This window comes from Myodes glareolus, chromosome 11 (assembly GCF_982192425.1).
Source record: "Myodes glareolus chromosome 11, mMyoGla1.1, whole genome shotgun sequence".
Taxonomy (NCBI): domain Eukaryota; kingdom Metazoa; phylum Chordata; class Mammalia; order Rodentia; family Cricetidae; genus Myodes; species Myodes glareolus.
Genome location: NC_142036.1, coordinates 41,013,670 through 41,029,624, shown reverse-complemented (window position 1 = coordinate 41,029,624; position 15,955 = coordinate 41,013,670). Strand labels below are relative to the sequence as shown.

Here is a 15,955-nt window from a genome sequence, read left to right as displayed (position 1 = left end):
TGAGTTTGGGTTCCCAGAACCTACACAAAAAAGCCTGAAATCTCAGCCCTGCCCAGGGCAGAGACAAGCAGATCTCTGAACCTCACTGGCCAGTCAGTCTAGCCAAATTGATTCAGTGAGAGATTCTGACTGAAAAATAGAGGTGAAAAATGATCGAGGAAGACACTTATCAACCATGGGCCCTCACATACATGGGGGTTTCCATGAGCATATACTTACGTAACAAAACATACAAAAACAGTTTTTAAAATCCTCATCCAGGGGGTTGGAGAGGTGGCTCAGCGGTTAAGAGCACTGGTTGCCCTTCCAGAGGTCCTGAGTTCAATTCCCAGCAACCACATGGTGGCTCACAACCATCTGTAATGAGATCTGGTGCCCTTTTCTGGCATGCAAGCAAACATGCAGGCAGAACATTACATACATAATAAATAAAATCTTTAAAAAAAATCCTCATCCAGTGTAATAGTAGATAGAAACCACAACAAATATGAACAGAGTATTGGTTAGACTGGTATCATCCCTTCGATCAGATGCCTATGGTCAAGGGTTTCACAGGTGGGCCTTACTTTTAGACACAGTTTAGTTTTGTCTGTTGTAGTCCTGGGATGGAAATCAAGGCCTCAGGCATTAAGGAGAGGTTTACAACTAATCTACACTTCTAACCCTAATATAATTTTTTTTGTTTTATCTTCTTTAGGAGTTTTGTTTCTTTGTTTGGTTTTTCATTTGTTTGTTTTAAGACAGGATCTCAGTTCAGCCCTAACTGAACTGAAAACCACTATGTCAACCAGACTGGCCTCAAACTCAAAAAGTTGGTCTGCCTCTGCTTCCTGAGTGCTGGGATTAAAGGTAGGCACCACACTCATGCCAAATACAGTTTTAAAACATAGATTTAATTACCAGTCTATTCACTTGAACCAATATATTCACTGGCACTCTTTTAGATCTTAAATTACTAATTTAATTCAGCTCAGAACGTTTACCAATTGTTCACGAGGAGGCCGTGGGCTCTCCTCACACACGTGAGCTACTTTTCTACAGTAGTCTGTGTCCTCTACGCGCACACCCCTGGAACCTCTCCACTCTAACACAGGCATAAGGAAGCATGCTAAGCACACTGCCCAACACAACTTAATTCCCTGAGCTAGCTGACATTCCTCTCTACAGTATCCTTGCCCTTATAAGGTCTTATAAACTGACACTCTGAACTCAGGGAGTAACAGGAGAATTGATAAACTAATAACTCATAGATATGTATAGCCTACAGCTAATGGGACACATGCAGCCCAGGATAGCTCTGAATTTGGCCCAACACAAAAACTTTAATTTACTTAAGCATTATGAGATTTTTCTTTATTAGTAAACTCAATTGCAGAGTTCTAGAGTATGACCTTTGTAAATGACCAGGTTGTATCAATACTGAATGGTTGGACTTGCCCCAGTGAATGAGGGCTTCTCTAGTACTAAGTACTCAGACTAGCCATTGCCTAATGGGCTTTATATATCTTATCCTAAGTACCCTTACTGCAATTACAAGATAAACACTATTATTCTCATTTCACAGGTAAAGCAAACAAACAACAAAAAGATTAGGTTTAGAAAAGTAAACTTTCAATCACACAACGGTGGTACGCTCCTTTAATCCCAGCACTCAGGAGGCAAAGGCAGGCTGATCCCTGTGAGTTTAAGGCCAGCCTAGTCTACAGAACAAGTTCCAGAACAGCTAAGGCTACATAGAGAAATCCTAACTTGAAAAACAAAAAACAAAAACAGAAAGGAAGGAAGGAAGGAAGGAAGGATGGATGGAAGAATGGAAGAAAAGCAAACCTGAGACCCTCCTGTAGTGGTTTAAGTATCAGGTCCACAACTGAAGCCCTCAACTTGGAACCTGTAATGCTGAATCATGAAAAAGAATGAAGTCACAGAAAGAGCCAAGTATTTGGGCGGGGGAAAAGATTTAAGAATACAAATAAATAATTAGAGAGAGAGAGAGAGAGAGAGAGAGAGAGAGAGAGAGAGAGAGAAACAGAGAGAGAGAGAGACAGAGAGAGAAGATCACCCAATCTAACTGTAAGGAATCTCACAGCAAAGTTAAAATTAGGACTACAAACTCCTACAGCTTTTTTGTTATCTTTTGAAGTAAAAATAAGGCAAGGCAACCCAAAGTGGAATGCAGTGCCGATTACCTAGCAGAGAAATATCACTTGCTGACTGCAGAATCCTAGGTAAGTTGCTTAATATTAGAGCACTTTAGCTCACAGGAAAGGGAGGAAATGCTTGAAAATACCTATCTTCAGGAAATGCTAAAACGTTGACAGACACACATATTCCAAAGTTTGCAACATCCAATAAATTTTAGCCCATTACTGAAGATCAGTTGTAAAAGTGTCATTTTCAAAAATGAAGACTTCGTTTCTTTGTATTAAAAATGGCTCTAGGAGAGCCAGTCAAATCTCACTGTCACCCTTCTTCCCTGCATCTCCTACTGCAGAGGCTGAGGATCTGGTCAGGTACATGTTTGACATCCCAGTAGCTGAGTTTCAGCACAATCTATTGCTTCAGTGTTGAGATCAGGCTGCGCCCTGTCCTGTTAGTCCTTGTTGTACAAAAGTGGGTTTCCAATCTGTGGCCTGCCTAAGAAACTCCCCAATTTTACCAGCAGCAATTAACTCCGTTTTGAGGATGCAAGATGACTGTACTTTGGTGGGCATGTAAATGACAATGTGTCCAGCACCACCAACCAGCACAGTCTGATACATAACTTATTCCTCAAATAGGGAGGATACCACCCCAGAAATTTATCAAAGTAAATTAGACTATGGCAACACTTGTGTGGATTTCACCTGAACTTCATAAAGAGGAAGACACCTAACTCTGTAATGTCTGACTACTGCGTGTGCGCACACATGCATATGTGTGCGTGTGTGTGTGTGTGTGTGTGTGTGCATGTGTATTTCTCTAAGAGAGAAAGCTTACTCCAGGATGTATAATGTGTGATCAGAGAGTAAATATTAGTAATTAAAACTGCAATAAGAGAACCTGTGTTTGTCCTGGCCAGCTATCAAGGAAAGTGGGACTACTTGGCCAGTTGCTGCCAATAAAACCACTGTACAATGTGAATCTACTCTTTTCCAGTCAACTGACATGTAGGAAGGGGCATGCCTATGTTTCTGACACAGTGCACCTAGCAAGACTTACCTTTAGACGAGGGCCCATGTTCTGAGAGCCAAGTCGTTCACCAAAGCAGGTAACTTTTGACTCCTTTCACTTGTCTTCTAACTTGTACAAGAAAAAAAAAAAAAAAGCCAAACAGTCACCAGAAAGGACCAGTCCAGAAGGTGTTCATTGAGGCTATGTGTGTCCCAGTAAGCAAAGAGTCAGGATTCTGCATTGAAGCGGTTGAATTCTGAGGTGAAGAAATACAACCCAAGAATATATCCTCCCTGAACTTCTCTAGTGTAAGATGAAACCAAGCACTGAAGATGCATCTGTTCTGGTATAGCAGGGTCCTCCTGTAAAGAAAAAGGGTAGTACGTGCAGTAAGATTCTGTTCCTGAAAGAGATTCCACAAACCCTCACACCAGCTCCCGCCCCCCCGCCCCGGGGGGGAAAAAACACCAGCAACAGAGGAGCTACAACATGCAGTAAGTATACTGAGAGTAACTGAGTGTTGGTAACCTCTGACTAGGCTTTCCAACAGAAACTCCATCATGTGGAAGCTGCTCTAACTCCACAAGGGCAACCTCATCTGCCTACAAGCATGTCACTCCCCAGAAGCTCCAGCACTTCAAACGCTGTCTTCCAGCAGGGGTAGGCGAGGGTACAGATTTAAAGAGCCTCATCATAGCCTCATGCCTAGCTGCAGCTTAACGGGGCTGGGACATAGCGTGGGAGGAATGTGGCGAGAACTGAGATACACAGCAGAGGCATGGAGACGACTCCATACTCAGCTGGAAAGAAGAAGCAGAGCTTCAGAACCAGATCTATCTGCCTATGCAGGTTACCTCCTTTGCACTCATGTACACAGTTCCAAGATATGATAAAAGACAACAATATTGGGGCTGGAGAGATGGCTCAGCTGTTAAGAGGACGGGCCACATTGGCCGCTCTTCCAAAGGACCCGGGTTCAATTCCCAGCACCCACATGGCAGCTCACAACTGTCTATAACTCCAGTTCCAAGGGATCTGACATCCTCACACAGAAATTCGTGCAGGCAAACCCCAATACACATTTTTAAAAATGACAATATTGCTAAAATTTTAAAAATCTGGCTAGGTGCAGTGGTGCATGCCTGTAATCCCAGCACTTGGGAGGCTAAGGCAGGAGGATCATGAGTTCCAGACCAAAAAAGAGAGTGAGGAGTTGTAAAATCTGCTCCTTGTAAGTAATGGAAGAGAGAAATCTGTCAACTTCCAAAATAAAGTTACTCAAGTCAGTTCATAACTCTAAAAGACATTCAGGAACCAGATGTAGCAAAAGGGGGGTTATGGGTATACATATAAAGAGCTACCATAAAGCAAATGAAAACAGGTTACTAACCAGCAAATGGGAAGAGACCGTCTCACCAATGGCACAAACCACTATCAGCACTTCCAAACTCACAACACAGATACAGTTCTCTTTAGACACAGGTACAGAACTATTCATCCTGATTTTATAGTCCAGGACATAAAGAGCAAGGTATGTTTCCCAGTTACTCACAAAAAGTAGCAGATAGTCTGTTTCCAGAGTCTGCATTTTTAGTGATCATTCTCCTATCTTTCCGCTAAGGGAAACCAAGGGAGAAAATACAGATTGCTAAACAAACCAGAACAGAAGGACTGGAGGCCAGCAGATCAAATAAGTTGGCAGACTTTTATAATTAAAAATGAGTAAGTATATGCATGTATTTTAACACATGGTGATGAACTTGCCAAGTACATGAGCCAAAACATGGGTCAACCAGCAATTGGAACCAGTTTAAAGGATCTACAAACAAGGGAATAGTTATGTAAACTATTAAAGATCCTCGTGATAGAATGTTATACGATAATTTAAAAGTGAAACTTTGAGTAACAAAAACACCAGACTGGGAAATGTTCACAAATAAACATTAAATGAAAAAGCAAACACAACATTGTTCATACAATACAAAATCTTAGAAATAGCATTATATAATTGTGTAATGATTTTAAAAGGGTGGTTGGAGATATTCCTTGGTTATTTAAGAATGATTGCTGCTCTTGCAGAGGACCTAGCTTCGGTTCTCAGCACCCACACTGGGCAGCTTGCAACCACTCTAACTCTAGATCCAGGGGATCCTGCACCTTATTCTGGGGTCCACGGGCCTACACACAGGTTGAGAACTGCTGATAGAATCTCATGGAGCTCAGAATGGCCTAGACTCAGCAGTAGCCAAAGATGGTCTTGACCTCCTGATCTTGCCTTTACTTCCCAAGCCCTGTGATTTAGATGTGTGCCACTATGCCTGGTTTATCCAATTATTTTTTAAAATATTTTACTTAAGTTCAGGTGCCTGCAAAAGCCAGAAGAGAAGGTTAGATCCTGTGGAGATGGATTAAAGGCAACTGTGAGCTGCCCAATATAGGTACTGGAGACTGAACACAGATCCTCTGAAAAAACACGACACACTCTTAACCACTGAGCCATCTCTCCAGCCCCAATTTTCCAATTTTTTTTAATAAAACAAAGACTAGTAAAATGTTCCTATTTATGGAAAACATTTAATATGGGGGACCTATTTTCTTTAGCAGGGTGGAAGAGAATAGACAAATTATCTTTTTGGGTTTTCTTTTCTTTTTCTTTTTCTTTTGGAGATAAGGTTTCATGTAGTCCAGCTTGGCCTCAAACTCACTATACAGTCAAGGATGACTCTGAACTTTCCCACCTTCCAGTGCTGGGATTATAGGCAAACACCACCTTGCTGGGTTTAAGTTACCTTTTTCCAAATAATGAAATGGCATAAAGAAGTTAAGATAAAATATATTGGAAGTTTTATTTCTATTCATTATGATTTTAGTGGCTCTTCAATCCTGTAATCAGCTACTTGGCTATTAAACCAAGTAACTCCTAATATAATCTGTTCCTACTATGAATAAGTTTATCTCAATAGCTTGGCACCTCTATTGAGCATCAAGGCTCAACCTAAGCTGATGCCCCTTCCTAGCCCAGCTAGCTCCCAGGCTTCACCATGGCCTCTACCCATGTTAAACAGAATCAATCACCTCCTTCTTTGTGATACTCATACACCAAAGATATCTCTATTATAGCACTTATTAGTCTGCATTATAATAATCTGTTTACATAAGTTTTTGTTTGTTTGTTGAGACAAGGTTTCTCTGTAGCTTTGGAGCCTGTCCTGGAACCAGCTCTTGTAGACCAGGCTGGCCTCTAACTCACAGACATCTTCCTGCCTCTGCCCACCCTCCCGCCCCCAGTGCAACACCACCACTGCCTGGCTCTGTTTACATGACAGTAAAGCAGTGAGAAGTGGCAGTTTCTTGGGGAGTCACAGTGTGTCTTTGCCACCTTTGCCTTCCTTTGTAAATAAGGTGTTCAACCCTGGGCTATCAGGGTCTGTACCCTCTTACAAGCTCCTCAATTGAGTTCTACACATGTCAGTGTTTCAGAAGCACTGCCTCAACTGTAGAGCAGGCAGCTCAAGGTTCCCTGTGTTCTAATAAGCTTACAGGTAATCCTTACGTTGTCAGTACTAGAGACTACGCTCTCAAATGCAAGAGACTAAAGCAGGAGTCAGTAAACTTTTATTTGTAGACCAGACTCACTTGTTTGATCTTTTTGTAAACACAAACAGAATGAGGATGGTCAAGTTCATTCATTCACATAGCCAGTCTATCACCCAGATTTTGCACAGCAAGGCAGAGCCAAGTAGCTGCAGAAGAGATATATGTGTAAATTATCTGACCTTTGGGAGCAAAGCATACAGACACCTGGCTTTCAGACAGGACTGATGTGGGATTCCCCTCTGTCTGCTGTGAATATCACAAATAAATAAAGGAACTGCTTTGGACCTATAGCACAGAGCTATAGGGGAACAGAGCTAGGCAAGGAAAACTAAACAGAATGCTGGGAGAAAGGAGATGGAGTCAGAGAGAAGCCATGTAGCCCCACCAGAGCCAGATGGAACTTTAGCCAGTAAGCCACAGCCATGTGGTAATATACAGATTAATAGAAATGGGTTAAATTAATATGTAAGAGTTAGCCAATAAGAAGCTAGAGCTAATGGGCCAAGCAGTGATTTAATCAATACAGTTTCTGTGTGATTATTTCAGGGCAAAGCAGCCAGGAATCATCAAGTGGCCCCCTCCTTATAACACAGGATCTCTCCACACAGCTGCCTTGAACTCCCAACACTCTTGCCCCAGCTCCCAAAAGCTGTGCTTTACAGCCTTGTGCTGCTACTGACAGTCCTAAGGGCTTAAAGTTACATAGCTGCCTCTTGTAAATATGAATACATTCCTACAGTAAATAAAAAAAAGTATAAGAATTATTTTCTTCCCATTCTACTACCACCTTTTCTGGGAAGAGAGCTAGAAAGCTCACAAAATTATGCAAAGATTTCTCATCTCAATTCTTCCCTCTCATGGGTTAATCAAGCTCTCAATATGTAGTACAGGCTAGCCCGAAAATCATCATCCTCTGGTCTCCACTTCCCAATCATTCCTGGCTCTTATTTTAACTCTGATTTAAAAGTTTCAAGTCTATATTCATAGGATAACTAGGAATTTTACTCAATCATTTCCAAAGGATTAAGCAAGAGGATTCTTTTTTACACAATGTATCTGAAGGATCAAACACATTACTGTCCCTACAATTAATTAATACATACTAATGACTCAGTCTGCTTTCAAAATGCTACTGGAGGGCTGGAGAGATGGCTCAGAGGTTAAGAGCACGGGCTGCTCTTCCAGAGGTCCTGAATTCAATTCCCAGCAACCACATGGTGGATCACAACCATTTATAATGAAATCTGTTGCCCTCTTCTGATGTGCAGGCATGCAAACCAGCAGAACACTGTGTACATAATAAATAAAATAAACCTTAAAAAATTGCTACTGGAAAATTTTCTACAGATTTATTTATTTCGTGTGTTTGAGTGGATGCACAACTCATGTATGCTTGGTGAATGTCAGGAGAGGGCACTGGATCCTCTGGAACTGGAATTATAAATGTTGTGAGCCATCAGCCGGGTACTGGGAACCTAACCCAGGTCCTCTTCAAGAGCTGCAAGTGCTCTTAACCACCGAGCCATCTTTCCAGTCCTCAAAATGCTATTCTAAGAAAGTAAGAAAGCAGTCATGTAAAGGTCCACTTACATGACTCCAAAGGTACATTTGGAGAGAGTGGCAAAAACCAAGAGTTCTAGTATCACAGACTGGTTTCCACAAAACAAGGCAGAAAGTAAGAAAAATGTATTTTGCTGGGCAGTGGTGGCGCACGCCTTTAATCACAGCACTCAGGAGGCAGAAGCAGGCGGATCTCTGTGAGTTTGAGGCCAGCCTGGTCTACAAGATCTAGTTCCAGGACAGGTTCCAAAGCTACAGAAAAACCCTGTCTCTCTCTCAAAAAAAAAAAAAAATGTATTTCTCAGACTTATTCTCCAACGTTTAAAAAAAATTCAGCTGGGACAAGGTCCATAGGGTAAAGTGGTCTAAGAAGGTTCCCCGAAATAAAGTATCTTACCATATGGTTTGAACTGTTTGCTTATGATATGCTGCCTTAATTTTACTCTTGCATTTTTTTCTCCCCATCCCAAACCCCACCATAAGAGTTACCCTCCCCAATCAAGTTTATATTCTTGAGATATTTATACAGTTGTATACTTCTGCTGTCTTGGTTCAGCCAAGTTATACGGTTTTCATTTATATTCTTTCCTCATCAGTCAGCCTCTTCAGTCTTTTAAGCATTCCTGTGGGTCTCCTGTGAACTCTCTCCAACTGGTCCCCAGCACTCTTGTAATGAGGTGCCTCCAAATGACTGCAGCCTTCCAGGAACTGCCCAGTCCATCAGAACAAGATGAGCTCACCCTACTCTGTCCCATGACACAATACTTCTTAGTGGGTAATCCCCCAAGTCACAGAAAGCTGGTGTACTGCCATACGAGACTAAACCCCAATCCTTATCTCCCAGATCTGAGCACTGGGGCATGCAGAACATGCCAAAGCCCAGAAGACAAGTGACACATGTCTTGCAGCATCTTTCTTACTGGAGGAGAATGTGAACAGACAAGAAGTATTTTCAAGTTCTAGACAGAGATAAGAAAACAGAACACAAAAGTTCCATGAATTTCTAAAGCTAAAACATGATGTTCAAAACAGCTGTACATACTTAAGATCAAAGGCTCCTTGGTGCGGCACTGCCAGCGCTGCCTCTGCCATGGTCCTTAAAGCTCTGTGTATGAAGCCTGAAGAGCACACGCCTCTCCTGCACTCTGGTCACCACCCACCACTGCCTGGCACACACACCTCTCCTGCACTCTGGTCACCACCTACCACTGCCCAGCACACACTCAGTTTGCTGCTGTCTTCCCATCCCTAGATAGCTATATTTCTCCATTGGTTAATATTTTCTAAAACCAAAGGAACACTTCAATATGCAATTCACTGACAACCAACCACCACCCTTGGTTCCTCTGCATGACTTACTCTTTCTTCATTACATATTTCTTGAGTATCTGTCAGACTACCTGTTAAAAGCTGAAGTCCTGGGCACAAAATAAATAAGACAGGATTCCCTTACATCTTCATCTTTGTTTCTTTTTTCTTTTCTTTTTCCTTTTTGTGTTTGGAGTCAAGTTCAAGGCCTCAAACATACTACACAAGGTCCTACCATAGAGCAAACTCCATGGATGCTATACAAGGTTCTAAAATAAAACTAACTCCCTGCCCTTGGTTTTTTTTTAAAGTGCCTTAGCCACATACTAAGACTGGACTAAAACATGCTATGCCGCTCAAGCAAGATGCAATGCTTTCCTTTTTTTCTAAATTGAATCATCTGATAGTTGCATAAATGTATAGAATGCATTTGGTCATTTTAACCCCCTACTATTCTCTCTTTCCCCTCCCATTCCTGCTGAACCCTCGCTTCTTCCCAGCCAGTAAGCCCTTCTCCTATTGTCACGTCTTTTGTTGCTGTTGACTTCTGTGATCCACTGAATTTAATTTAGTTGCCTGCAAGAGAATGAGTAAGGGGCTATCCACTGTAGTGTGGGCAAGTTGGTAGTGGCTGCATCAGTGAAGAAAATGGCTCTCCCTTGGCCAGCAACCAGTAATGGTCCCTCAGGGAAGGGTGGAAAGACAGGGGCTTTATTAACCTTGATGCATTTGATTCAATATGGAAGATAGACAATATAATGTACTAAGTGCAGTGATAGAGGAATAAACAAAGTGTGGATACAAGGAAAGAGAAACAACCTTGCCTTAAGAGAAAGAAGATGTCTTCATAATAGAGGCAATAGAGTCGATTAACCAAGAACGAGGGTGACGGGCGTGTCAGTGGTTAAGAGTGTGTACTATTCCTGCAGAGGACCAGAGTTTGGTTTCTAGCACCCCATCAAGCAGCGCATAGCCTGCTATAACCCCACCTCCACAAGTTCTGACTACATCTTCTAGCCTCTGCACTTTCAAGGACACTCCCCAAACACACAAATATACACATAATTAAAAAAAATTAGAGAATGAGTAAATGCTTGAAAAGGTAAGGAGTGGTATGTGTGGGATATCCTAGAGACAGATTAAAAAAAAACCAAGCCCAGATGAAGAGTGATGACGAATTTCAACATTGTAAAAGCAAAGTATTTGGAACAGCCACCAGGGACAGAGTCTGCTTCTAAATAGTCTCGAATAATGGCGAAGACCAGGAATGTCATCACTGATGGTCCTGGACTAGCCAGCTACTCTTCCTTTGTTGTAAAGTGGAGACATACTGAGAAGAGAAGAACTTTAGCTGCTCCACAGGAGCAAGCCTTGCACTACTGAGAATGGACACCCCAGACCCAGGTGGCTAAGGCTGTTGGGTTGCCAAGAGAGTGGTTTATGTCAGGCCGCAGCAGCTTCAGTAAGTAAAGAAGAGGGCTACACTCTACACAAGGGATTAACTGCTTTTCTAGAGAGATCCCATGTGGAAACAATCCTAGCAACCGTCCAAAATACTAAATGTGCTGGGACTCTCTCAAGGATGACGACAGAGAACGTCTTGTGAGCCAGGTAAAGTACTTCATCTGCATTCTATCATTTGACCCTAACATCGACCATGTTAGGCACATATATTATAAACTCTATTAGATCAGGAAACAGAGGCATAAAGAGCTAAAATAATATTGATAAAGCCACCTACTTGATAGCTGAAAGAGTCAGACAATTTGATTCCAAACCTATGACAATAACCAGGAATTTTGATGTATATAAAAGAATCCCCAGGGCTGGAGAGATGGCTCAGAGGTTAAGAGCATTGCCTGCTCTTCCAAAGGTTCCGAGTTCAATTCCCAGCAACCACATGGTGGCTCACAACCATCTGTAATGGGCTCTGGTGCCCCTTCTGGCCTGCAGGCATACACACAGACAGAATATTGCATACATAATAAATAAATAAATATAAAAAAATAAAAGAATCCCCAGTCCCTGGCCAGGGAGAGGAGTATTTGGGAGATGAGTAGAATGAGAGCACAGATGATATATTTAATTTGAATTTTAAAGAAATATCATTTTAGATTTTAAACAGCAGAAAAAAATTTCTAAGGTGATATTCTTTCCAAACCAAATGAGAAAGAAGATAACAGATTTTTAAGAGAAATAACTCCGAAGGTAAACAAGGACAAACAAGACAGACTTTTGACTGAGAGACAAGATCAGAGAACCCATGGCGGTGCTATCTGTAATCCCAGCACTCAGGAGGCTGAGGTAGGAGAATCCAAGTCTGAGGTTACCCTGAGCTAGATAATAAGATTCTATATTCCCTCAGCTCTCAAGAAGTAAACTAAGCCTGGTACAGGAGGCAGAGACAAAATCATGAAAAGTTCAAGGCTTCAAGGCTAGCATGAATTTGCAAATTTCTGTCTCAAAATAAAAAGTTCAAAAAAATATTAAAAAGTGGGGTGGGGGCTGGAGAGATGGCTCAGACGTTAAGAGCACTGACTGCTCTTCCAGAGGTCCTGAGTTCAATTTCCAGCAACCACATGGAGGCTCATAGCCATCTATAATGAGATCTAGTGTCCTCTTCTGGTATGCAAGCATACATGGAAGAAATGTTGTATACATATTAAATAAATAAATCTTTAAAAAACAAAAGTGGAGTGGCTGGAGACATCATAGTTCAGTGATTGAGCACCTATCTCACACACATGAGGTTCTAGATTCAACCCCCATGCCACCAAATAAATAAACAAATGATTAAGAAAGGTGGAAAAGAGAAAAGCTGAAAAGGAGAAATAATTAAAGAGACTAGTCAAACTCTAGTCATGAAATAGAGGTTAGAGTAGTCTTTATGTTCTTAGAAGCAACAGGATGAATGACCTGTGAAGTGAGAAAGAAACAAGGGTGAAAAGTTAAGCACCAACATTGATTTTCCGACCTTGGGAGCTTAGAGAAATGTTGTGAATGAAGGAGGAAGGGCAAAGGGAAGGAGAGTTAATAAGTACAGAAGAGCATGCTACATCTGCGCCCTGGTAGGATATACAGGAAGACATGCATGCACGGAACAAATGGAAACAAACAGGTATCTGAATATAGACAAGCGCAACACCCCAGAGACACCGGAAATACAAAAGACCACCATGAAAAGCAAGCGTAGAGACAGGCTAACTGAACTTCAAGAAAATCAGCCTAACAGAAGGGTCACTTAAGACTAGGAATCTAAGGTCAGCCTTGATTACAGAGACTTTGTCTCAAAAAGGTGGAGGAGGGCATGTTGATTAGTATTTTGAGTATAGAGGTGGACCCACTCCATCTTGCTATTCCTGCTCCTTCAGAGATGGCAGGAGGTTCCAGGGAGTAGGATACTTGTGCTACCCCTTATACCATGCTATTGAAGTCTGCTGCCACCCCCTCCTTTGCAGTGAAGTATATAAGCATGTGGAAAACAAACATGGGCAGGTTCAGTATTCACTGATCGTCCCTCCCAATGTTGCTCTGTGTTTCTGCCTCTTATTTCTCTCATATCTCTGTTACTTTTGCTTAATAATTCTAATCCTCATGCTCCTACCCTGGAATATGTAAATTTCGTCAAGGCTGAACCCCAACAACTATGTAGACTAGGCAGGCCCTGAACTCAGTGACCCTTCGCCTCTGCCACAGAGTGCTGGGTTTAAAGGTGTGCACCACCACACCCAACCTGTTTCCTGTTTAAAACAAAACAAAGGGCAGGACTGATGAGATGGCTCAGCATTAAGGGCACTGGCTGCTCTTCCAGAGGATCCAGGTTCATTTCCCAGCACCCACATGGCAGCTCATAACCATCTGTAACTTCAGGTCCAGTGCACCTGATAGTCTTCTGATCTCCATGTGCACCAGGTACGTACTTGATACACATACTTACAGGCAAAACAGTCACATATCTAATAATTTAAAATTTTGAGATGTGGGTGCTGGGAATAGAGGACCAATCAGTGCCGTCTCTCCAGCCCCGAACACACCAGCTTTTAGATTCACTCATGCTTTTACTTTCATCAGTAAGTAGTTCATTCCTGATTACTGGGTAGTAGTCTCTTTTAGTGACAGAGTACAAGTTGTTTCTCCATCCAGCATATGAACATTTGGACTATATCCAACTTAGTGCTATTATGCATAAAGCTGCAATGAATCTTCAAGCGTAAGTGTTTGTATAAACACGTGTTTTCATTTCTCTGCAGTAAATACCTGGGAGTGGAACTGCTAGTTCACATGAGAAGCACATTTCCAGCGCTGACTGCCACACTGCTTCCCCAAGCAGCTGCATTACTTTACATTAGAGCAACACATGAGGTCTAGCTGTACTCCTTCCACCAACACTTGGCACTGCCAGCGGTGTCAACTTTCATCATTCTCACAGTACCTCCAACCCCTGGATTTCACTAAGTAGTCCCGGCTGGCCTTGAGCTCACAGAGATCTGCTTGCCTCTGCCTCCCACATGCTAGGATTAAAAGTTTATGCTACTACACCTGGCTTAATCTGCATTTTTCCAAGGGCTAAGAATTCTGAGCATCTTTTCAGATACGCATTAGCTATTGCATAGCTTCTCTGGTAAATGTCTGTTCCAATATTTTGTCTTCTTACCACTGAGCTTCAGTTCTTTATAGGATCTCCATGTAAGCCCCTTATTCGACATCAGATAGACACTTGCCAAGTATTTCCTGTGGCTTGCTCTTTGCTTTATTTCCTTTAGTTTGTGTGTGTGTGTGTGTGTGTGTGTGTATTCGTGTGTGTGCTATGTGTGTGGTGTCAGAAGAAGGTGTCAGAGTTCCCAGACCTGAAATTGAGATGTTGTGAGTTGCTCAACATGGGTGCTGGGAACTGAACTCAGGTCTTCTGGAAAAGTAGTAAATGCTCTTAACTGTGAAGCCATCTCTCTGCTCTCCTTTTCATTTTCTTAATGGAAACTGAACTCCCCCCCCCCCCCCCCGACAGGGTTTCTCTGTGTAACAACCCTAGCTGTCCTGGAACTCACTTTGTAGACCAGGCTGGCCTTGAACTCAGAGAGATCAGCCTTCCTCTGCCTCCAGTGCTCGAACAAAAAGCATGCACCACCATGCCTATTGGAAAACTAAACTTTTTAAGAGTAAACACTTCCAATATTGATGAAATCCAATTTACCAACTTTTTCTTTTACAGTTTATTTCTTTTTAGTTTTAAAGTGTGTGTGTGTGTGTGTGTGTGTGTGTGTGTGTGTGTGTGTGTGTGTGTTCTCGCTCCTGCCTGTAGCCAGAAGAGCAGGTTGGATCCCTGGAGCTGGGGTTAGAGGCATGAGCTGCATGACTAAGTAGTGGGACTTGAACTCTACAAAAACAGAAAGTGTTCTTAACCACTGAGCCATTTCTTCAGCTGTTTCCTGTGTTCTACATTTTTAAAGTCTTTGCCTAACTCAAGATCACAAAGCCTTTTTTCCTGTTTTCTTCTAAAGCTATATTAAAGTTTCATAAGAAAAAAATCTCTTGTCAAAAATTTTAACAAGATTTCATTAAAACTCTGCACTCCACTTTTCTCCTAATTACCCAGGTTTATCATCTCTTTGTTTCGCTTAGAGTCCTCCCACACTACTAAGCACTACTCAAGTTAGAGACCATTTCTGAATCTACAAAAGACTTGTCTTTTAACAGATTACCCCTTCCACCTAATGAGTGGCATAGCTAAATGGAGCTAAGGCTTTTGTCCTTGCACTGTCTTCAGATCAAACCCAAATCTCTACTGATCTGAATCTGCTTCTGACGATGAGTTCTAGAACCTGGAAGAGACATCCTGGGACACGGCCTGGAATGATCAACCGCATGCCATCCTGATGTGAAAGAGAAGATTCCAGAAGATCATTCTTTCTAGTTCAAGTCACTCTTGCCTGTAGGAAGCTGGAGAAAGCTACACACCTCACTAGTTAATTTAAAATTTGATCTTATAAAAGTTAAGATGACCAGAACCAAAGCAATTCTACATCCATTTATTCTATTTGGACTCTCTTCGCATCATTTTCTTTAAAACAAGACAATTTCGGGGCTAGAGAGATGGCTTGGTGGTTAAGAGCACTGGCTGTTCATCCAAAGGTCTTGAGTTCAATTCCAGCCATCACATGGTAGCCCACAACCATCTCTAGTGGGATGTGAGCCATGTCCAGCTCAGAACAATTAAGAACTTTCAAAAATTTTAGAGTTGACAATATGTCTAAATCAACAGCAAATTTGTTTTAGGTATTTTAAAAGGAAAAGAAATTACTAGTTCAATTTCCTACTTCCTCTTATTCTGATGGTTTCCTGT

General features: G+C 41.9%; 1 protein-coding gene across 4 annotated transcripts in view; it reads right to left on the bottom strand.

Annotated features, from left to right (window-relative positions):
- The window catches only part of Arel1 (apoptosis resistant E3 ubiquitin protein ligase 1), a 50,013-nt gene that overhangs the window by 27,544 nt on the left and 6,514 nt on the right, over positions 1-15,955 (bottom strand). For all 4 annotated transcript variants that reach the window (XM_048449186.3, XM_085697383.2, XM_048449187.3 and 1 more), the window contains one exon: positions 3,199-3,512. The gene's annotated coding sequence lies outside the window, so the exon portion shown is untranslated. The remainder of the gene's footprint in view (positions 1-3,198; positions 3,513-15,955) is intronic.